General features: G+C 42.4%; 6 non-coding genes across 6 annotated transcripts; 4 read left to right on the forward strand and 2 right to left on the reverse strand.

Annotated features, from left to right (window-relative positions):
• The first annotated feature begins 1,164 nt into the window (after window positions 1-1,164).
• TRNAV-CAC (transfer RNA valine (anticodon CAC)) lies at window positions 1,165-1,237 on the forward strand. Its single transcript has one exon. It is a non-coding gene; the product is annotated as a tRNA-Val (tRNA).
• A 2,446-nt stretch (window positions 1,238-3,683) lies between these two features.
• On the forward strand, window positions 3,684-3,755 carry TRNAH-GUG (transfer RNA histidin (anticodon GUG)). The gene has a single exon. It is a non-coding gene; the product is annotated as a tRNA-His (tRNA).
• Window positions 3,756-12,273: 8,518 nt separating this feature from the next.
• TRNAK-CUU (transfer RNA lysine (anticodon CUU)) lies at window positions 12,274-12,346 on the reverse strand. The gene has a single exon. It is a non-coding gene; the product is annotated as a tRNA-Lys (tRNA).
• A 3,276-nt stretch (window positions 12,347-15,622) lies between these two features.
• Window positions 15,623-15,695, reverse strand: TRNAV-AAC (transfer RNA valine (anticodon AAC)). Its single transcript has one exon. It is a non-coding gene; the product is annotated as a tRNA-Val (tRNA).
• A 2,735-nt stretch (window positions 15,696-18,430) lies between these two features.
• TRNAS-GCU (transfer RNA serine (anticodon GCU)) lies at window positions 18,431-18,512 on the forward strand. The gene has a single exon. It is a non-coding gene; the product is annotated as a tRNA-Ser (tRNA).
• Window positions 18,513-19,321: 809 nt separating this feature from the next.
• TRNAS-AGA (transfer RNA serine (anticodon AGA)) lies at window positions 19,322-19,403 on the forward strand. Its single transcript has one exon. It is a non-coding gene; the product is annotated as a tRNA-Ser (tRNA).
• The last annotated feature ends 4,249 nt before the right edge of the window (window positions 19,404-23,652 follow it).

Here is a 23,652-nt window from a genome sequence, read left to right on the forward strand (position 1 = left end):
ACTGTAGGAAACAAGAAAGGAACCACTATACTTAGACATGGTTCCTTAGTTCCGCAGCACCTAAAAGTCATGATGACAACCTGGAATTTGGGAATGGATGAGGCAAGCCTTAAAAGGAGCCTGCAATAGGACAATATGGATGCAACAACAGCAGAGCCAAACAAACAAGGTTTGTTGGAACAAAGGTTAGGTTGCTGCTGACTGAGACTTTAGATTCTGGAAGCTGATACGGAGCTCAAAAGAATAAGTAAATAACTGGGAAAAAACCCAACAGGGAAAGAGAGAGCAGCATATTCTTGGTGAGTTGTGGCATGTAAATGGACAGAAATTGCAACAGAGGATCTAGGACTGGGAATGAAAAAGTGAATGTTCACCAGTCTGAATGGCACTCTCCCTTGTTTCTTGTGAGAAAGGGTACAGGCAGCAGGAGGGATTTGGGCTTGGTTTTATTTTATTTACATCTGTTTGACTTCGCAAATCATATCCTCTGAATTAAATTGATTCGTCTGTTTACCACTCCCTTTCTCACCTAACTTCTATTTTATATAGGTGGATGGAAGAAAGAGAGGAAGGAAAGAAGGAAGGAAAAAAGGAACGAGGAAAAGAACGAAAGAAAGCCTCTCTCTCCTTGCCTCTGCAGCCTGTGGTTGTTAATCTAATGAAAGGGAAACACCTCCTTTAAGGAGCTGAGACAAGCCACTTTACTTTTGATTTCCCTGTAAGCCTTGTTTCTCCTGAGTTTCTGTATTGATTAAGTTCAAGGAAGGTGAACTCTTGTCCTGGATGGTGGCTGATATCTAAAGTACTTGGGGCTCTCAAGTCTCAGAAATTGCCAGAATTGCTTTTCTCTGTACATATTTCCCCATACAAGGATGATGAATGGCGTGTGCCTGTGTCCTTCTCCAACCTCGACTGACTTCACTAGCAGTCTACAAGGTGATGGTGGCGGCGGTAGTGATGGGGATGATGGCGGTTGTGTCATTTTTGCTAGATGGATCATGGAAACTTACATATTATTATTTCCTGATCTGCAGTTAATTTGAAAAGACCCCAGGACATAAACAAATAGGTAGCAGAGTAGCAATGACCAAATAGTTTGGCATTTGAATGGAAGGTAAGTTTTTAAAAATTATTTTCAGTTGGATGGGTGAAAGTTTTAAGGTGGTTTCCGTAGTGTAGTGGTTATCACGTTCGCCTCACACGCGAAAGGTCCCCGGTTCGAAACCGGGCGGAAACAGTTTTAATGAATTAAATTTTCTTTGTTTAAGAGCAAGATCAGACACTTTCTACCCTGGAATAGGCAGAGGATTATAGAAGACTCATTCTGGAGAGGTCTCTACCCTGATGGGTCACGGACATTATTCAATGACTATCTCGGGAAATATTTGGAGGTAGACAGTGCCATTGTTGCTAGATAGATCAAGGAAACATATTTTTATTTACTCATTGTTATAAGGGATGATTCACTGGATGGGGGAAACATACTTTTAGAACAATACCTTACAGGAAGAAGTTCCTGAGCGGAGTTTGGAATAGACATTATCTTCACCAGTAGCCTGGCCCGCAATGTAGGTGATGGACGAATGATTTTGGCCTAGAAACAGCTTTGGGTTTTCCCCACCAAGGCGAGAGAAAAGTGGCAAGCAAGAAAAAAATCTCACCTTACAATGTTAACTAATACGGGAAAACTGGAAGGACAATTAGAAACCCTCAAGTGAAAGCATTTTTCCCTTGGTATAGATTTTGAGCAAATGCTTAAGATCAAATTTTGAAATCCGATCAAAGCTAGAACAAATCATGTCTCCAGAGAAACTGGAATGAAGCATATTACCTCCTGACTGAGAAGTGATGGACTCAAGGTGAACATATGTACGTGTGTATCGTCAAATGAAAATTATATGTCATTAATTTTGCTGAACATTTTTCTCCATATTTTTTTTTTATTGTTACAAGGGATGATTCAATGGATAGAGGAAAGACACCTTTAGAAATCAGGTTTCTGAAAAACAAGTAATGGCAAGTAAAAAATTTTAAATAAAAAAAGGGGCAAAGGAACCAGAAACAAAAGAGGGTGCTTTTGTTCCTCTCTAAAAAAAAGCTGTTATATGGGATGGCTCTGGGGAGAAAGAGAGGGAGAGATACCTGATATACCAGGGTGATGTAAGAAATGGAAAGCAATAAAAAAAATTTTTAAGAGGATGAGGCAATTGAGAAATTGTTACAGAATACCTTGAAATAGTAATTACAAGCATGAGGAGTTCAGAGGAACATGGGAAGGTCGGTATGAACTGATATAGAGTGAAATCAGCTGTAGAAGTCATAACGGCCAAAAAAAATGTAAGTGAGAAATCACTAAAAGGAAGCCAAATTCTGAATAATCCTGGAAAACCAGTTGTCCTGAAGAGTAGACGGGGATGTATTCCTCCTTCCTTTTGCAAAGAGGCAAGTAGACAGAATAGAAAATATATCATCAGACCTAGACACTGTGATAGCAGTTTTGGCACATGTGTGTGCATACATAGATACATACAGAAACACACATATGTATTCATATGGGAGTGTGTAAGTGTAGGGTCCTCCTCTGAGATCATTCTCCCCAAATCCAGTTCAAACTGGCAGAGAGGGTCCCCAGAGGACTTATGACTATTTCTCTGCTCAAGGATCTTAGAGTAAGCTTGAGGAGCCGTGGTCTCCGGTACTTTATCTCCAAAGCATCAACATTTCCATCAGTAGTGTTGGCCCTTTCGGAGGAAGCAAGGTCTATCATAAGACTTGTTCATTAAACTATGAGGCAAGTCAGTGAGAGCTGGAAAGAAATGCCTTTCAACCTGTCTCACAAACACCCTCCTACCTGCTTCATTATCCAAGGATGGGAGGAGATGTGCCAGGAAAGGCTTTTTATCAGCTCCTTCCCCCCATGTTCACTGAAGATCTGAACACATACAGTAAAATACACTGTTTGAGTTTTCTCAATATCAACACGTGCTATGATATTAGACTCGCCTTTATAAAAGTAATATTAAAACTTTTTTTCTCTTGTTGCACTGATATAGGAATCTGTTGAGGTAAACTATGGAAAGCACATTGCAAGCATATGACTCAGCGATTATTATCCTTACTTATGATATTATCTCTACTCAGCACTAACTTTTCCATGGAGAGTCATTTGAGACAGAGTGGGAAGCCAGTTGTCACCCCTGCAATTAGGAATGGTTGGATAGAGGCAAAGTGCTGGCTCACAATCCCGGAGAAGAGATAGAATTTGAAACGTAGGGAGAAAGAAGGGCTGGCAAACTCCACGCAAGATTTGGTAGCCTCTTGGCATGCAGCCGAGGGTCTAAATCCCGAAATCTTTCCGGTGCAAGTCAACTGTTCCCAATTTTCCTGCAGTGTGGGCAAGTGTCCAAAATTGGTGGACTTTGAGGAGTAAAAGCGTCCACTCTGTTTAATCAGCTGATTACACGTTTACCAGTCTTCTTTGAGCGGGTGCCTATCACCTGTTCTTTATGAAGTCAGGCGGGCTGTGGAAATTGTTTGTGTATGGCCTAACAACTAAGAATGTCTCGATTCATCTGCAGACGGAAAGAATGAAAAATGGAAGTGAAAGGAATGGGAAACTGGCTCATTTAGATTTAATTGGATGAAATGGAAGCCGGCTCCGCCAGCACCTGATCTGGTGGCGTGCCGTGATCGTATAGTGGTTAGTACTCTGCGTTGTGGCCGCAGCAACCTCGGTTCGAATCCGAGTCACGGCAGTTCTTTTCCGTGACTCCTTCCAAAACACTTGTTTTTCCTCCCTGCGATTTTCCACTCATATTTGAAAGTCAGGATAATGATCCATCGCGTTGTCTGCTTGGTAGCTGTCTTTCTCCAACTTCTCATTTTCCCCATCGCTCTCCTAGCCTCGTTCCTAGCTAGCTGATGACATCAGGAACTAAGGATGGTCTGTGCATCCTGAGTCAAACTCCAGTGGACGTTTTGGAATTCAAGGCTTCACTCACCAATCAGTACCAAGGCTGAAGGAATCTTGCAGGAAGATGAGGTTTGGGTTTTTTGCTTGTTTGTTTGTTTGCGTTTAACTAATAAGGAAGTGCTTTATCTGACCTCACAACTCGGGTGAAAGCGGTTTTTAGAAAACTGGTACTCAGCAAGATGATACAAAGCCAAGCTCATTATGCAAAGCAGCAAGCAGGAAAAACACAAGTATATACTCACACCATGGGAATATAAGCAGAAATTTGTGCCCACCTGCAGGCCATTCACCATAGCCTGAGGAGGAGCGAGATGTGTTGGATCAAAGTTGGGGTTCAGGTGGCAAAATTACATACGACAAGAATAGGTTTGGTTGAGAAGAGGTAACTGTTGCCAGATGGGGGAAGGGACATTCCCAATCAGACCCAGATGTGGTGGAAAAGTTCTTTAGATCGTCTATCTGTACAAGGCTTAAGTGGTGAAGTCAGGGTAGGGGGAAGTTTCTTTATCAGGACCGTGGTGGGAGTATCTAGCTTAACTATTTTAGCAGAAAAATTGAAGACCTCTGCAGCAGGTCAAGAATTCATCCAATCAGAAGCCGCAAGCATTATCTCTCTGACACAGAATTAGCAAAGGGAAATTACAAACCGTCTCTCTTTGCATGCATGTTTTATGAGCCCAAGTGACTCCATATTGGAACCCTATCATTATGAACATAACATCACACTATGTAAAGTTTACAATGATCACAACAAACTTCCTGGAGCATGGTGCCTCAAAAGTTCCAAATAGTGAAGCCAGTTAAGAAAAAATGAATCATTTTAAAAATAATTTTGAATTCATTCATGAATTCATCTAGTTCATACTCCCAATCTCTCAGGGAGTTGGAATTAGAGTTGAGCCTTTAAAAGAGGGAATTTCCCCTTGATCTAGATGTTTACAAAGTACCCACGCTATTTGCTGATGGTTACATGACTAGGAAAAGTAGACCATTTCAACTTGAAGGATCTCTCAATTGGAAGCTACTGGTGCTTGATTGTTGGATTTGTCAATCTTGTCGAAAGTCTGCATATTGGTTCCTTAATCAGGAGAGAATATTAATTCCTTTAGAAGAATGTTTGAGAAATTCATGACAAGATTTTTAAATAATAAATTTTATTGATAGTTTTTATTTTAACCTAGCCTAAATGTCCTCTTATATCCCTCCGTCTCCCCCTCACAAAACAAAAACTTTGAAAAAAGGATAAAAAGAGAAAAGAAAATCAGCAAAACTGATTAATAATTAAGAAATCTGACAGTGTAAGCAATATTCCACACCTATTCTCTCTCTCCACCATGCCCTACCCTGCCCCCTATCTCTGCAAAGTAGCCACGGGTGGTCTTCTTATATCTCTTCTTTGGTGCCAAGCTTTATCTTGTTTGGTCATTCTGTGCTTATTCTTCCATTTTCCTTGTTTAAGTAGATTAAGTTTTAAAGGAGATGGATTGGAGATCCATAGGTAGGGTTCACTGGAGAGGTCCTGGACTCATAAGATTTCCTCCTTCTTGTCCTTCTCACGTGCACCAGAGTTCCAGATTCCTGTCAAAGCACATACTCCCTAAGAGAAGATGAAAATTCCTCTCCTCTTACCACCTACCCTCTAATTCCCTTGTCAACCCCTCCCTCTTATATGCACTGAGGACTATGGACATTTATTGTAAAATAAGTCATTTTGCTTTTCACAAAATAAACACCCAAGGGTTATGAATCCTTCCTCAAGCTCTCCCTGTGCAAATAGTGCATATGTGATGTGGGGAAGATATAATATTTAGCTGAGAGACTCTCTCTTTCCTCGGTGAACCTTACGATTCCCTTGCCAATGAAGACATACATAAATGGAGTAACTAAAACATGAAATATTATAGGATGAGTGAATTAGAAAGGTAAAAAGTCAAGTGTATCATGAGGTCTGAGACAGAGCTAATGGAGTGGGCACCTTGGAGAAGGTACTTTTAGCCTTGGGCTGTCATGTGTGACAGTGCAGGAAAACAAGGTGAGGAATCATAATTCAAGCCTGGAAGTCTGCATGAGCAAAAACGGGCCTGTGGCAAAAATGAATGGTGTGTTGCTGTCAAGGGATGAATAATTTGGACCAAAGCCTAGAGTACAAAGAGGGCAAGCAACGTGAGTGATGGGAGATATAAGCTCCTTCCACTTCATGGATTCAAGGACCCAAATTTCAGTTAACTCCAGAGTATGGGAACCAACTGTGCCACACAAACCCTTTAATGAATTAAAATCACAACCCACTCCCTCACCTTCTTTCTTTATTGTAGTCCCATCTTCATGAAAGAACACCTTACAGGGAACAAGGCCATATTTAGGACTATTTCTTAGATATGAGTCCAGTCAAGTTGCCCATTCATGTCAGGGAATTCCATAGGATTCAATTACCTCTTCTATGCAGATCAGCCCCAAGTGGCAGAGAGCATTCCCTTCTACAACCATCTCTTGAGATTTGTTCTCCTGTCAAAATCCCAGGTTTGCTACTCTCTTCTCCTTGTGTCTCACTATTGATCCTCAATGACTACATTCCCTTTGACTCTTCTCCTACATTTTCTTGCTGTCAATCCATCACAGGAGCTGTTGCTTCCCTGGGTTGCAGGGGTTGGGGTTGGGGTTCATGTCACATAGGCAAAACCATTCTCTATGGTCAATGTTCTTGAAAACAAATAGTACTGTTAGCTGTTTTTTGTGTCTAGTTAAATATATTTTTTAGGCAGTTCAAGGAGGATAGGCCCCAGTGGAGTCCAATTTTCCTCACAGAAAGCTTCTCTGAACAGTTTTGAGTCAGAATGTAAGGGTCTGAAGGGACCTTAGAAGGCATCTAGTCCATCTCCCTCAGTTTGCAGGAAAGAATACTAAGAGACAAAAGAGCCTGCTTATATTAATATAATTAGAGTCAGGGGCAGGATTTGAAGGTAAGTTTTCTAGTATTGGAGCCAGCATTCTTTCTACTATACCCCATGGCCTCTAAGGACCATGCCTTTTCCTTAATGTCTGGGTTAAAGGAGTCACAAAGACTGGAAACAAAGGCATCTTAGATGATTAGTCAAGAGTACAAAAATGGAGCTTTATGCATCACAGAACTGGCTCAGAAAATCTCAAGGAGGTGGTAAGGGTTCTTGCCATTCTTATTAGCAGCCTTCCACTAGATCTTGCCAAAGCAAGAGTTTAAGTGAGAATAAACCTAGGTGAGGGCCCAAAAGACATCTTGGACCAACTTACCTGCTATCAATCAGGGAAATGAGAAGACCTCAGGGAAGGGCAGGGCAGCAAGCAGAGGAGCAGACCCAGAAAGAGAAAGGGGACAGTAGTGCAGGGGGAAGGGACTGGAAACAGAAAAGAGAACAGATCCCTTCTTATTCTCTGTCACTATTGAAATCATGACAAAGAGCTCTGGAACTCCATATCCTTGATTGTCCTCATAGGACATTGTTTGATACATCTTAAATGTATCAAATGTATCATCTTCAGAGGGAACCAGCTAAGCCTCAGGAGAGGAATCAGTTGGATACTAGGTTAGTTCCAGTCATGTGTGAAGGACTCAGCAGAGGTGGTGACTGAAAGGGTAGGGAAGAATAAGATTTATGAAAAGACAACATAGAGAGAAAGGAACGTGAAGGTCATTCCTACTGCAATCACTCAGTCCACAGTTCTAGGTTCTGATGACTGCACTTTGTAGCTGATTTCTCTTTTTCTGCCTAGAGCGAGCTGGGTAGCCCATTAAAATTTTGGAAAGTTCTAATTGTTGTAATGTTTCACTTTCCATCAAACCTGATTTTGCCTCTTTGATATTTCCATCCATTACTTCTGGTTCATTTCATCCTTTGGAACCTTCCAGAACAAATTCCAAAAGTTTTCTGCATGACTGTTTTTCAGAGAGTGGAAGTCAGCTATTATATTTTCTTCAAGACACCTCTTTCTTATGTTCAGTTCCTAGAAATGATCCTCATATAGAATGAAGTTGAAGTTATTCTATTTTGGACATTTTGGTTCCTTGCAGTTCACTCACTTGATATTGTAGGCCAGGGGTGAGACACCTGAAGCCTCAAGGCCACATGTGGCCTTCCAGGTCCCTGGGTGTGGCCCTTTGAGTCCAAGTTTTACGGAAAAAATCCTTTTATCAAGGTCATTTAGTCTGTGAAGTTTGTATTCAGTCAAAGTGGGCCATCTGTGGCCTGCAGGCCAGAGGTTCCCCACCTTTGGTTTAGGCATATCAACTCTCACCTTCACTAGCCAAGTCCACAGTGCATTTCATGGTTCAGGAAGGCAGATGGGTATTCTAATTCTTTTTTTTTTTTTTTTTTTGCTCTATGCAGAACTCCTCCCTGCTCAGTCCACATCTGGAATACTATATCAGCTTTGAGCCATATTTAAGCAAAGGTAGGGGGACATAAGATAAGCTGGAATATGTCAGGAAGATGTAATCAGGATGTGGAAAGGCATACAATTCATTCTGTGTGAAGAGCAGTTGAAACAACTGGAAATCTTTCCCGTGGGGAGGAAAAGGCTTAAGAGGAATATGAGAGCTGTCTCCCATGAAGATCTGTCATGTAGAAGATTAAATTCATTCTCTCTCTCTCTCTCTCTCTCTCTCTCTCTCTCTCTCTCTCTCTCTCTCTCTCTCTCTCTCTCTCTCTCTCTCTCTCCCTGTCTCTTTGCTCTAGAAGACAGAATCAAGAGCAATTGGTGAAATTATAATGGAGGCATTTAGATTGTAAGCTCCCTGAGGTCAGGGACAGTCTTTTTGCTAATTATATCCCCAGTGCTTAGTATGGTACCCAGCACATAGTAGGCATTTAATAAATTTATTGGATTAGATTAGGGGCAAACAAACTTAAAGAGAGGGAAAATGTCCTAAAAAGTAGAACTACCCAAATGAACTGCCTCAGGGAGATTATGGTCCTTTCCCTGTTCCACACCATGACTAAAGGGCCTCCAACAAAGGCTGCATGAACGTTACTTTCATGAGATACGTTGCAGATGGGAAAATTTTTCAGGAAGGGTTGGGTTAGATGGTGTCTAAGGATGACTCTAACTTTGAAGTTCTTTGATCTGCAGCCATACAAGTTATTTACAACTTCACAAGGACCTTCACTAGGTCTTTAGTTTAAAGGAAGGTCCTGAGACCAAAGGAGAGAAACGTTATTTTTCTACTTCCCAGCTTAATGGCTAGGGCAGCTAAGGAGATGAAATGGATAGCATGGTGAGCCTGGAGTCAGGAAGACCTGAGTTCAAATTTCTACCTCAGACACTTACTAGCTGTGTGACCCTGGGCAAGTCACTTAAGCCTGTTTGCCTCAGTTTCCTCATCTGTAAAATGAGCTGGAGAAGGAAATGGCCATGCACAACAAAGTCTTTGCCAGGAAAACCCTAAACAGATTCATAAAGAATTTGACACAATGGAAAAACAACAACAGCTCAATGGCTAAGATCATTGGGAGCCCATTCACTGGGAAGTGGATAGATTTCTGGCTGAACTGGGATTTGGAGAGATTCTCCAGGCCCAACAAAAGCTAAAGGCCTTTTTTCTTATGTGGAAGTGATAGACCCTACTTAAAAACTTACCCAAGGCAGAAAGAGAAAGCAGCTGTTTGGGTCCTGGGAAAGCATGCAGAAGTTTGTTCCTTCTTTTAAAGTCCTGCTTCCAAGAGGAGTCAAGAGGCTGCTGATTGGGGCAGGACTCTGGCGGAATCATTTGGAGACTTTCTGAGCCTGCTCTCTGATGAAGATAAGGCTCCCTTGTGCCTTGTGATGGGTTTGAGGGTGAATCCTCTAAAATGTCTCCGTTTCCAGTCTTTGTGAATATTTCACCGAAACTTTTGAATAAAAGCCTTAATCTGGGGAGGCAGTGGGATACAAAGGAAAGAGCACTAGTTGTGGCATCAGAAAAGCTGTGTTCAGATCCTGCTCTGACATCAACTAGCTGTTATGTACATATTATAATTAATAAAAAGACTGTCCCTGACCTCAGGGAGCTTACAATCTAATTGCTGCCTTTGTAATTTCACCCATTACTCTTGGTTCTTCTGTCTTCTACAGCAAAAAGAAAAAAGAAAAGAAAAGAAAAAGAGAGAGAGAGAGAATGAATTTTAATCTTCTACATGAGAGTTCTTCATAGGAGACAGCTCTTCTGTTCCAAGCCTCTTCTTCTCCGGGGGAAAGATGTCCACTTGTTTTAACTTATCCTCACACAGAATGAATTGTGTCTTTTCACATTCTGATTACGTAACTAGGGACCACGTAGTATAAGGAAGTCCAGTTGTCCCTTAGGCTTCAGTTTCCTCATCTGGAAAATGAGCAGAGTGGGCTAATTATCCTCCAAGGTGCCCACCAGCTATCTGGTTCTGATCCCAAGGCATTTAGGAACACTTTCCTTGAGAAAGTTGTTCTCCTTTGGGGCCCATGTCCCTTGGGATCCCTAACAAACATCCCAATTAAAAAAAAAAAAACATTATCAAAGAAATCTAAACCAACACATTCACAGTGAAATTTTTGGGTTTTGTTTTTCCCTAGAGGGCAGTAGGGATTGGTTAGGTAGAATAATATCAGAAAAGCCATAGGAGAAGAAGAGGGGAGCCACCGTGGAGAAGAGAGTAGCAGGCCCCAAGCCTGACAAGAGTGTGGCTCACTCCACACTGCACCTGATGCTCTGCCTATTTTCAATGGTACAAGATGCCCTACCAGGTTAACCTCATAACCTCATCTAATCTCACCATCTTGCTGCTAACTCAAACATTGCCACATACTACTACTTCCCTTCACCTTCTTTCTCTTCAAGTTGGAGTGCTGGAGGGCAGAGGACCAAATTCCTCCCAATATCTTCCTCTACAGAGGGAAGAAACTGGACTTTTTGGTCCCTCCACTATATATACTGCTTCACCTGGTTTCAAGTCCAGGGAACAAGACGCAGGCCCCCTCCCTCCCCCTTCCTTCCCTGACTTTCTTGTCTCCTTTTGAGTGTTGTACCTTAACACCGCCCCCTCCCCGATTAGATTGTAAGCTACTTGAGGGCAGGGATTCTCTCTCTCTTTTTTAAATTGTATCCCCAGAGTTTAGCACAGTGCTTGGCGCACGGTAGGCGCTTAATAAATATTTATTGGATTGGATTAGAGAGGGGAGAGTAGTGAAGCAGAAGCGTTCTGGTCTGCTCTGGCTCCCCGAGTGGTCCTTGGGCTCCGCCGAATTCTCCCCAGGCGGATAATTTTGTCAACTGCAGCTGGGTTGCCAGGGGCTTGAAGGCACATATCCGTGAAAGAATAATAATAATAATAATAATAATAATAATAATAATAATAATAATAATAATAATAATAATAATAATAAAAGCCAGGTAATGACATCTTACCCCTAGAGTATTTTTTAAGGAAGATGAAGCAAGAATGATGCAGGGTGGAATGGGGAGAGGGATTTTGAGGCATTTGGGGGTTTCTGTGGCTTGTTCAGTTCTTCCGCTCTTGAAGGCGAGTTAAGTCCCTGAAGCCCAGCGGTGGAAGTATGTTCTATTGCTCATCAATCATACTGCTTATCCTTTCGTACCCCAGAGTTCGACCAGCATGGATTGATCCTTGCCCAGAAACAGATCCTGCACCTTTGCGGGCCGGAGGCGTTTTGTTTGTGCAGACTCCTGGACTTGGTATGTGGTCCCTTGTGTTCTTGAATTCCTACCTGGTCACGAGAGAACCAGGCGAAATTTACCTCCTCTGTTAAGACTTTCCCCAATATTCCATATCTCTAACGCCCTTCCTCTCGGGCCCGTACACAGCCCATAGCTATGAATCTCTCCAAAATACTCATCCCGAAATATTTAAGTGACTTTGCTTGCATCTTCTTTTCCGAGGAGATTGTAAGGTCTATTGCGGGTAGGAGAGAAATCATGTTCACAACACTGTCTATCTGTCTGTCTGTCTGTCTGTCTTCTCTCTCTCTCTCTCTCTCTCTCTCTCTCTCTCTCTCTCTCTCTCTCTCTCTCTCTCTCTCTCTCTCACTTCTGGCTCTCTCTCACACACAGAGATTATTGAATTTTTACTAAGTCGTGATTAAGACTGAGCTAGTGAGAGCGTAAGTCTGAGTGAACGAAGGAAAAAAAAAGATATTCCAAAGTGGAGGGAAAAAAAAGATATGTATCATACGGTTAGAACATGGTTGGGGTATTCAGAGTTTGATGTATACAATGTTGGGTAAGGGAGTGAAAGTCTTCTTCAGATACTTGCACAAGGAGATCTTACAGCTGCCTTTTGTGTATGAAGAAAAGAACTCGCCCAACGTGGGGCTCGAACCCACGACCCTGAGATTAAGAGTCTCATGCTCTACCGACTGAGCTAGCCGGGCTGACGTGCTAGGTTTTTTTGCAGGGATTATTGAATTACCAATTAGTCTCCTGCATGCACTCTCAATATTGTAGGCTTTTAATACACTCTTAATGACCGTTTGGTACCATTCTTTCGCAAAATCTTTCATAAATTCGACAAAGATCAACCCAGCACCTTAAGAGCTTTCCTCACCTTTTCTTGAAAGCACTAGAATATTAATCGAGCGCAGAACTTATGCTTACTCAAACTATCTCAGTGTTTAGTCTCTTGCCATACCCTCACCTCCTCCCCCATCCTTACACTAACATGTTTTGCTTTCCATCCAAGACAGCAGGGAGGAAAAAAAGAAAATACTTTTGGTCGCTCCAGACTAGAGGCTCCTTTGGGTTCTGAAAGATAAACTCTACAGTCTTGAGACTACGACGTCCGGAAACTCCTGGGCATAGCCAGCCCAGTACCCAAAAGCAGGGAGATTCCTCCAAGATTTCTTATCACAGCTCGTGTAAGGCAATGTTTGATCATATAAAACTGAACATCTTGGAGATATGTAAAAGGAGGCTTTTTTTTTCTTCTTACTTTGTTTCAAATCTGTGAGAAAGAACCTAGGCTATTGGAGACACTGTGTTCTTGGTTTTATCGCACTTGTCTTCGGTAAATAACGTCCTGTGAACTGAAATTATTTCTCTGTTCTCTGAAATGATTCTCTCTCCCTCTCCCACATAATTTCCACTTCAAATGACCCTTTTTTTTGTTGTTGATATGCGGTATTTTATGAGGGAACGCAGCGTGTTTTCCTCCTCTCATTATGTGCGCGCGCGCGCTAGTAATATCACCTTCTGAAAAGATCTCCAAAACCACTCAGAAAAGTCTGAAATTGATGGACAAGCATTTGAAACCAATGGCAAAGAGACGCTTCAATACGATTGACCCTGTAGGATTATTTTTCAGTAAAGTTCGAACAAAGTAAATGAAATCAAACTGTCACTGTAATTTAAAATCGAGATGTTTACTACTTGTTGCTTCACTGCTACGTAGTAGATGGCTAATCTTTATTGACTGACTAACAATATCATATGGGGAGTGGGGGAGAAGTGTGGAATTATCTTTTTTGTGCCTTTTCTAAAGCTACCATTTTATTAATCAACCAATAAATATTTATTTAACACCTACCATGTGTCAGGCATGGTGCTAAGCACTAGGGATACAAGAAAGTGGCAAAAACAAAACAAAAATAAACAAACAACAACAACAAAAAAAACAACCCAGCTCCTTCTTTCAAGGAGCTTACAATCTAATGGGGGAGACTACATGCAAACAAATATCTATTTATATGTATGTACATATCTGTCAAGCTATACAGAGGATAAATAGTAAATAATTAAGAAAGGGAAGGTACTTCAATTAAGAGAGGTTGGGGAAGATTTCCTGTAGAAGATAGGATTTTAGTTGGAACTTAAAGGAAGTCAAAGAGATTAGTTAGCAGGGAGAACATTCCAGGCATGGAGGACAGTCAGAGAGAATTCCTGGAGCTGAGAGCTGAGTCTTATTTACAGAACAGCCAGGAGGCCAGTACCATTGGTTCAAAAAGTACATTGTGAGGTTAAGATGTAGGACTAGAAAGATATGAAATGGGTGGTAGGTTATGATGGGTTTTGTAATGCTAAATAATGCACTTTGTATTTGTTGCTGGAGGCAATAGGAAGCCACTGGAGTTTACTGAGTAGAGAAAGGTGACATGATTGGACTTGTGTTTTAGGAAAATCAGTTTTAGTGTCCCAATGGAGGATGGATTGGATGGTTGAGGCAGACTCACCAGAAGCCTCTTGCAATAATCAAGGCATGAGGTAATGAAGGCATGCACCAGCATCATGGCAGTGTCAGAGGAGAGAAGGGGACCATTTGAAGAGATGCTACGAAGATAAAGTCATCAGGCCCTGGCAACTGTTTGAATGTGTAGGTTGAGACATAATGAGGAACCCAGGATGACGCCACAGTTTTGAACTTGATGACTGGGTGTTGCTCTCTACAGTAATAGGGAAGGGAGAAGGCTGTGGGAGGAAAGACAGTAAGTTTTGTTTCAGAAATTTTGAATTTAAGATGTTTCCAGGACATTCAGTTTGGGATGTCTGAATGGCAGTTGGAGATGTGAGATTGGAGGTCAGCTGAGACAGTGGAGCAGGAAATGGAGATTTCTTACTTGGATGGAAAAACAGTGAGTGGAGTATATCCCAGAAATTCTTTTACTACTATTATGCACCCAATCCTGTGTTCTGAAATTATGACACCTGTTATTTAAGTTTCTAGATGCCTTATGGTAGAATGCTGTCCCTCCTCACATAAAACTTTGGAATGTCTAGCTACCTTGAAGACAGACTCAAATTTGATTTTAGAAAAAAAGCCAGGAAAACTGGAATGCCCTTTGGAAGCAGATTTAGACCCACATCTCATGACACAAGCCAAGATCATTAATTTCCAGATGGACACACGACCTGAATATAAAAGGTTACATTGTAAAACAAATTCGAGGAGCAAGGAAATTAACTTTCAGATCTATGGATAGAAGAGTTCATCACGACACAAAAGGCAGAGAGGATCATACAAGGAAAACGGACAATTTTGACTACATAAAAAATTTAAAAGCTTTTTGCATGGATGAATCAAAAGTAATGAAAATTAGATGGGAAATGAGAACAGGGAAAAATCTTTGCAACAAGGTATTTTTAAAAATAAAGATGCATTAGGAATGAATTAAAATTTATAAGACTAATAAGCCATTCCTCAATAGATAAATGGTAAAAAGTTAACAACAGGCAGTTTTCGAAAGAAAAAAATTCAAGTTGTCAACAACTGTATGAGAAAATGCTCTACCCCATTAATAATTAGAGAACATGTTGTGGTATGTAAATGTAATGGATTGTAGTACCATAAGAAACGACGAATGGGACAATTTTGGAGAAAAATGAAAGGCTTCTTGTGATATCTTCTAGCGTCCTTCCCTACATTCATTGATGCATCCAGGATCCTTTCTCCTCCTGAAAACTTCCCTGATTTCCAGTTTGAACGATTCTGTAACTCATACGATCCGAGCCCTTTCAATGTCGCCATTGTCTCACGGCTACCCCCACCTCTTCTACTTATCTGTCCGCGTCCTATAGCGTTTATAATATTTTGTTAACTCCTGGAGGACAGAGTACGAGTGTTTTATAAATGTCCAGTGGCCCAAAGCTACACTGCCTCATAACAGTTTACCCAAAAAAACAAAACAATCAAACAAAACCAAAACACTGACGACCGGTGTTTCCGCCCGGTTTCGAACCGGGGACCTTTCGCGTGTTAGGCGAACGTGATAACCACTACACTACGGAAACTAGCTCCGTTAACGTTTTTTCATTAAAGCAGACTCTTGAAAAAGTTCAGCTAAGACAAAATACTTTTCCTGTCTCCTTCCTATCAAAATGTCTTGTCCCTAGATTTGAATTTTGCGGAATCTTATGCCTGTTCTTATCTACTTCCTCACTAGTCTTCTCCTTATTAGTCCAAAACCACGTCGTCTCTCAGACAAACAACGCACAACCAAGTCCTCTATTATATCACACTCTCGGCTACTGCCCCGGCTCCTGATCTCTCTCTCTGTCTCTCTGTCTCTCTCTCTCTCTCTCTCTCTCTCTCTCTCTCTCTCTCTCTCTCTCTGTCTCTCTCTCTCTCTGTCTATCTCTCTCTCTGTCTCTGTCTCTCTGTCTCTGTCTCTCTCTGTCTCTGTCTCTCTCTGTCTCTGTCTCTGTCTCTCTGTCTCTCTGTCTCTCTGTCTCTCTCTCTGTCTCTGTCTCTCTGTCTCTCTGTCTCTCTGTCTCTCTCTCTGTCTCTGTCTCTCTGTCTCTGTCTCTGTCTCTCTCTCTCTCTCTCTGTCTCTCTCTCTGTCTCTCTCTCTGTCTCTGTCTCTCTCTCTGTCTCTGTCTCTCTCTCTGTCTCTCTGTCTCTCTCTGTCTTTCTGTCTGTCTCTCTCTGTGTCGCTGTCTCTGTCTGTCTCTGCCTGCCTTCCTGTCTCTCCTCCGTGACTCACAACATTGAAATTAACCGCTGGTTCCACAAAAGCTACTGTGCAACCCGCAGGGACCCCAATCTTGGCGCTTACTGCTTCCTCTTCCCCTTTCCGAGGCAAGCCTGGGTTTGCCTGCCACCTTTTCTGTTCTAAATCCTTGCTGCCCCGTAGTTGTCTGCAGTCGTCTGCCGCCACCCTCGAATGCTGTCTTCACGGATCTCCTAATGCTCCCTTTTTTCCTTGCGCTTTCTGTATGGGCCCTGGCCTAGTACTCTCACTTTCGGAAGAGCCGAGAGTCCTGCGTAGCAGGACTTCGGTGCTGGAATCTGCAGGAAAAATGTCCTCTGAACTACAAGGCTAGGGCATCCTACTCATGTCCCGCTTGGGATCAGCTAATCTGCTCTTCATTTCGCTGGTTTGTTCCTGGGGAAGCTTTCACTGGATTTGCTGCTATGCGGCTGGGACCGTGGGATAGCAGTAGCCCGACGCTTCGCCGCTGGGCCGCGAAGATGCTAACTCAGGAACGCTGACCTCCTTAACTATAAACCACCGCTCGCTTGCCACACCAGCCCCTTCTTGATTCCGGATTCCCGCCCAACTCCGCCCTCATGGTCCCAGCAACTCACCCAGATGTTGTCATGTCAGCTTCTCTTAGCGAATCTGAGTAAGTAAGGGAAAACCTCTAATTCTGGAGACTCCTGGATATCGACGAATTGGGATTTCTTTCCTTTTCCTAAGTTTGAATTGCCCAACTGAATTTGTTAGGGTGGAGAAAACTAATAGAGTCTCTAATCTTTTGATTTCCCACCCTTCGACAGCTAATGAAAACACCTAACAGGGCTTAGAGCTGAGCAAGGAGGTATATGACCTGTTAGGAAACTTGTATTTTGCCCGAAGCGTTTGGAAGGGCAGCTGGCCTTTGGCTAATAGGATGGCCTCTACAAAGCCAAGGCTGCAAGCCTAGGAGTGAGTCGAGGCATTGCTGAAGCAGCAATTAGCTCTGAGGAATGCAATCCCTCCTCTCTACTAGAAGAGGGAATTTCTCTCGGTTCCTCCTCCCTTCCTCTTAGGGGCCTCACCTCCAGAAGCAAGTACTTAAGCATAAGAAGACCAAGATGCAGCTGGGAGCCAGACACCAATTTCACTTACCTCCCTTCCCCTTCCCACCAAATATACACAGAGTAAATGGGCTAGAAATCGCTTAAATGATCTTCATCTGTATTAGATGAGAAGAGAGCCGTCTATGACGGATTCACACTCTGGCAGTTTGAGAATCTAGTGGTGGAAAAAACAAAAACAAAAACCAGACGCAGGGAGCTAAATCTGCCTAGCAGAGACTTTTCGCAGGAGATAGTTTTTGAGAGGGCGGGCGGGTAGCAAGGTGAGAACTCCAGGAGAGAAAGACCTGAGCTCCTGCAGTGTTGACTGAATTCGTTTGTGCTTCACTACCAGTTTACCAGGTTTCCTTTCTTTCCACCGACTCTGAGTGTTTGTAGAAGAGTGTGCTACAAGTTACAGGGTGGGGTGCGTATATTCTGCAACTGATTTGGTCCTACTTTTGCCACTGCAGTAAATGCGTTGAGCTAATTATATCTATTGGCTGACTGCTACGGGAAGCACCCCCCTTCCCTCTGTTTTTCTCTCCCCTCCCGGAGAAAGGGTCCTGAGTATAGCTTAAGGAGTGCGGATATAGAAAATACCCTTAATTGTCTGGCGTAGTAGTTAACCCGCAGGGGACCCAACATTCCAGGTCTTTTGTGAGTGAATGGGGTAACTCTCAGAGTATTTTATAGGTGGAAGTGAGGAAAGGTAATTCCAATTTAGAGGTAGGGAGAAAGCATCGGATGTGAGAGAGGTAAAGAGCAGAAAGAAAAGACTTTGCAGCTTTATTCTTTCAGTCTCGCAGGGTTGTGATTTCCCAAATAAGACCTGGCCTCCTAAGACCTCCCACCCTCAAAGAAAAAATGTTGCAAAGACTTTACAATGACTGCTAAAAACAAAGAAACCAACCTCTCGATGAAAGCAAAGCAAAATTAAAACAAATGAAAGTATCCTTCTGCGGTGGACGAGGTGGCCGAGTGGTTAAGGCGATGGACTGCTAATCCATTGTGCTCTGCACGCGTGGGTTCGAATCCCATCCTCGTCGGTTTCTTTCGTTGTTTGGGATTTTGATAACTCGTGTTTCCTCACCCTACTTGTATTCCCTCCTTGAGCGGTGGCCACTTATTTCTCCAAGGGGATTTTGTACAAAGTCCCTAAAGAACCGGCTTCTTCCATTCTTCGACGTGGAAATTATACGCGTTGTGATTTGTATGTTGCCACTGGACGCCACATGGCCCAGGAGGGTAAAGTGACACTGGTGAACCTTCCCCAGTCACTTAAATCCGATTCACTTGTCACAAGCCGGGGCATCATTTTCCTGAGGTCAGGGTCAAACAACAACATACCCCCCACATGCACTTCTTCACAATCAGTGCCTGAGGATGTCTAAGGGGTGCCAGGGGAAAATAAAAGACTATTCCAAGAGCACTTGGTTAAAATCTTCACCTTTACGCTTCTTAGACTCGTCCCATAATTTTTTCAATACATACTTTTCTAAGCCTTTGGTCAAAAGGTATTCGAAAGTGCATAGGCACAATGTGGGGAGAGAGGGGATTTCTGGGAGGGGTGGGAGACTGGGGGTCGGCGTTTTCGAAAGCTACGTCCATGAAGAGGAAGTGTGTCGGGTACTGGGAAGCTGGAAAGCGTAGGTGTATCGGTGTCGTGTTTGTGCTTTATAGGAGAGGTACGCAGTTGGCTTAGTTAGAGAAAACTTTTGGCTATAGTAAGTCTCCTAGATTAGGGTACATGGTAAATGATGGAAGGGCTGCAGTTTATTTGTGTAAAAAGAATAAGCACCGACACAGAATCATATTATACGTAGAAAGATTGGCAGTAAAGGAGAGCCTGCCGCACGTAGTCGTGGCCGAGTGGTTAAGGCGATGGACTAGAAATCCATTGGGGTTTCCCCGCGTAGGTTCGAATCCTACCGACTACGGTCAAACTGCTGAGGGTTCTAAGCAGGTCAGTAGGTTTTATGTAGTTCTAACACACACATATATATGTACCCACATATACGTATCCATCTAACCCCATATCCATAATGTCTTCTCCGCAGTGACAAATTAAAAAAAAAGAAAAAATCAACTTTTCATAAAGGGGGAACTGCGTGGCGTAGTAGCCAAAGGATACGAAACTTGAAGGCAGAAAGACCTAACGTCAAATCTGACTTCAGGCACTTAGGATCGCACTACCCTTCTGTGTCTCAGTTTCCTCATATGGAAAATGAGGATGGTTAAAAACACCCAGCTTCCAGGATTGACATGAGCATAAATATTGGTAAAAGCTTTATACTGTACAAATGTTAGCTATTTACAAAGACATCCAAATTCTCATCAAATTTGCCAAAGACAACTATTTCACTGGGAACTACAAGCTAACAGCGTGTGACAGAGTCGGGATCCAGAAGGATCTTGATAGACTAGAACGTTTGGGATGTCTAACAAGATGAAATTCAATAGGTTTAAAAGCAACGTCCTACACTTGGGAAGAAAAAGCTTCTGTGAGCAAAAGAGAAGTTTGAACTTTGATTTAGCATACACTTTAAATCTATGGCAAAAAGGCATATCCGTATGGCTGGCCACGTAGTATATACCCTTCAAATAAGGAAATGAAATCAAATCATTGTTTTGTAATTGTAAATGGAGATCTGTCATATGGGGGTGAGGTGGGGTGGAAAATACTTCACCCTTTGGCATCCTTAAAAGTGCCCCTTTATGGGGAAGTAGGTGATGGAGTATAATGTAGCAATTCTTTAACTTTGGGTATGCTCCCTCCTCTCTTCTCTCCTGACGTTATGACGTTCACTATTCAAGTCCTCATCTCTGCCCCACTCTCCACCCCTAGCATGCTCTCTATTCTCACCTCTGACTTTGGAATGTCTAGTTCCCTTGAAGACTGAGATGAAGTAACCCTTCATACAAAAAGACTTTTCTGGTTCCATCCTCCCCATCTTCCCCAGTTTTGAATCCCCCCCCCCAATTAATTTGCATACATTTTATATTTATTTATCTCTCCACATGTTGACTATTCATTGGATTTAATTTAAATCAAAATAATTTTAGAATCATAGGCACAATAGTCCTGAGAGGGGCAGCAATTCTCAGACCATCTTGCTATCAGCTCAGTCCTTACAGCCCTCACGTGGGGAAAAGGAGAAGGAACCAACTTGTAATCAATAACTACAAAAAACAGCCTAGTGGAAGCAGCAAGGCTCCCTAAGGGAGAGAGAGGAGGAAACATATGACAGACAAGTCATCACCACCACCACCTTGACCATCACTCCCCTCAGATTCTGATGCAGACAGTTCAGAATCCTGAACCCAAGAGCCATGGTAATAACAGAGCTTCAAGTCAGAGACTATTTCATTTTCATATCCTCAGTATCTGGCATATACAGTCACTTTAAATAACTTACTGTTAATTGTTAAATCAAAAAGCCTATCAGTTACTGCCAGCTTTCGCCCCAAGTATTTTTGGCTTATACTTTAGTAACCAGATCTGCTGTGTGTGCAGACAACGTTGGCTTGTTCACCGATGCAACCTCTCGACTGACATCTGAAGCACTTTGAGATTTAAAGTCTCTGACCTATTCTAAGAGGCCAACACAGCTGCCCCTGCATTTTACCATCCCATCTCTCTCCTTTAATCAGAATTCCATATCTTCTCTCCTTTTATTGTAAATCCAGTACCCTTGGGGTGGGGGTGGGGGGGAGGATGTTTGAAAAGTGTTCCTCTCTAATCCTAATCCTTGTTGATTTTATGAATGATACCTAACTTCTTACTGTTTCAGATGATCCTTTGTGGGGAAATCACTGCTGAATAGAGACATCACTGGCTCAGGGCTAGGTTCGTTCAATTAGTGATAAAAGTTAATAATATTTATATACCACTTGCAAAGCATAATACACATACCAGTACATGTAATATACATATAAATGTGTGTTAATATATTACTGGATGTAGATAGCAACACAACAAGGGCCATATTTTAATTTTACTTTCATAACTCAAGTATTTTCAGTGGAAGAAAATGCTACTCTCCAAAGCATATGGGTGTTTATTTTGTGGGGGGAAATTAGATGGACTTTTTTTTCTTTACCCCAAATATTCAAAGTCTTCTGTGGGCATAGGAGGGGACTGATAGGAAGTCAGAGGGCACTGAGGAGAGAGAAATTTCAATAATTTCATAGGCAGTACAAGGGCTTCATTCAGACTCTGGGAATCAGTTAAGTAGCAGTAGAAGAAAAAAATTATGAAAATAAAGGAGGCTGCCCCTTTCTAACTAGTCAGGGGGTCAGTGAGAATCCCAAGTGAGAACCATACCCCAGCAGCAGACTCATTGCCAATGTTTTTGGCCAGGTAGATCTTAAATAGCCAGGACATTGGCGTACTGTTTTATGAAGAAAACTTCTTTAGGAAAATGTATGTGAAAACAATACATCTTCTAGTCAAAACTGATTAGTCTGAACTCCCTCTTGGGAGTTCAGAACACAGGATACCAACTGTGAGTTCAGGAGAAGACCCCAGGACAAAAGGGGCAAGAAAGAAATGGAATTGACTTAAAACAGCTGATATTGGTGGGGAAGAATTATGTGTAAAATAAGTGGGGTAAACATGTATCATCTCTAAGATCCAGCTCTAACATTTCCCAAAGTGTTCACATATGTTATAATTGAAAGATATCCAACTCTACAAGGAAACAAAGGACGGCCTTCTGAAAAATCCAGTTACATGAGCCATGGAAAGGTTCAAAGTGGGTAATTTGGAAAAATCTTAACTGGACAATCAGAAGAATGCCTTAACTGTGTGTAGTCTGGGAAATTGGCATATAGAGGTACCTGCCTGCATACCCTCCTGGCAGGTGTTATGACTGGGTTCTTTGTTCTATTGTAGGATTCTTTGAACAGCTACACACATTCATATACTCCATTCCTTGGTAGTGCTGGCTCTTAGATTGAAGATTCCAAGCAGTGACTGGAGTTTGGGCTGGTTTCAGTATTAGTAAATGGCAGAAATTCTCTCCCATAATCTCCTCTTTGTACCCACTCAGCCTGAGCTGGGAATTCTTTTCCTTTTTACGTTTTGCTTGTCCTCTCTCCCTCATAATCCTCTCATTTAATGGCATAGATGAAAGTCACAGACAATGGACATACGTTTTAACGGCAATAATACCTAGTTTAAAGGCATAGACCAGTATTAAGCAAAGCAGAGCAATGTGCAATTGGACTCAAAGCCAGGGAAGGGTGCTTGGACAGGTCTTAGAGACTCTCACCTGGCCTCTGAGCTCCTCTCTTGACCTGAGCTGCTCGTTCTCACCTCTCAGCTCCTCTTCTCTCGTCTTTTGCTCACATTTTCCTCAGTGTTTTCTGAAAAGCGCTTCTCTGTTGTCTTCAGTGATCACTTGAGGAAAAAGGGAAAGGGACACTGAATCCAGTGCTGTGACTTGGATTTGGAAGTTGCTGCGGAGAGGATGAAGAAAAGTGGATAAGATTTCGGATTCCCACCAGTGTCATCTTTGTTTTGGGACTCTACTCCTTGCAACATCAGCGGCCTGACTCCAAACCTGTCTACTTTTGTTCATTAACATATCCAAAGATAAATATTAGTGGAAATCCTGCTCATTGCTAACGTAAGTCATTGTTATTAAACTCTGGACAAGACCAAAAAACAAACAAACAAACCTAAAAAACCAAAACCTTCCAAAACACAGAATTTGTTAATCGAGCAGTTGGAAGAGACTTGGGATAATAAGATGTGCACACGCTGACCCCTAAAGGTTAATGAGAGGATTTTCCTTCAATGTGTTCTGGATAAGGTTGGGAAGGAAGGAAGGAAGGAAGGAAGGAAGGAAGGAAGGAAGGAAGGAAGGAAGGAAGGAAGGAAAAGGAGGGAGGGTGGGAGGGAAAAAGGGAAGGAAAGAAGGAAGGAGGGAAGAGGAGGGAGGGTGGGAGGGATAAAAGGGAAGAAAGGAAGGAAGGAAGGAAGGAAGGAAGGAAGGAAGGAAGGAAGGAAGGAAGGAAAAGGAGGGAGGGTGGGAGGGAAAAAGTGAAGGAAAGAAGGAAGGAGGGAAGAGGAGGGAGGGTGGGAGGGATAAAAGGGAAGAAAGGAAGGAAGGAAGGAAGGAAGGAAGGAAGGAAGGAAAAGGAGGGAGGGTGGGAGGGAAAAAGGGAAGGAAAGAAGGAAGG

This window comes from Notamacropus eugenii, chromosome 4 (genome assembly GCF_028372415.1).
Source record: "Notamacropus eugenii isolate mMacEug1 chromosome 4, mMacEug1.pri_v2, whole genome shotgun sequence".
Taxonomy (NCBI): domain Eukaryota; kingdom Metazoa; phylum Chordata; class Mammalia; order Diprotodontia; family Macropodidae; genus Notamacropus; species Notamacropus eugenii.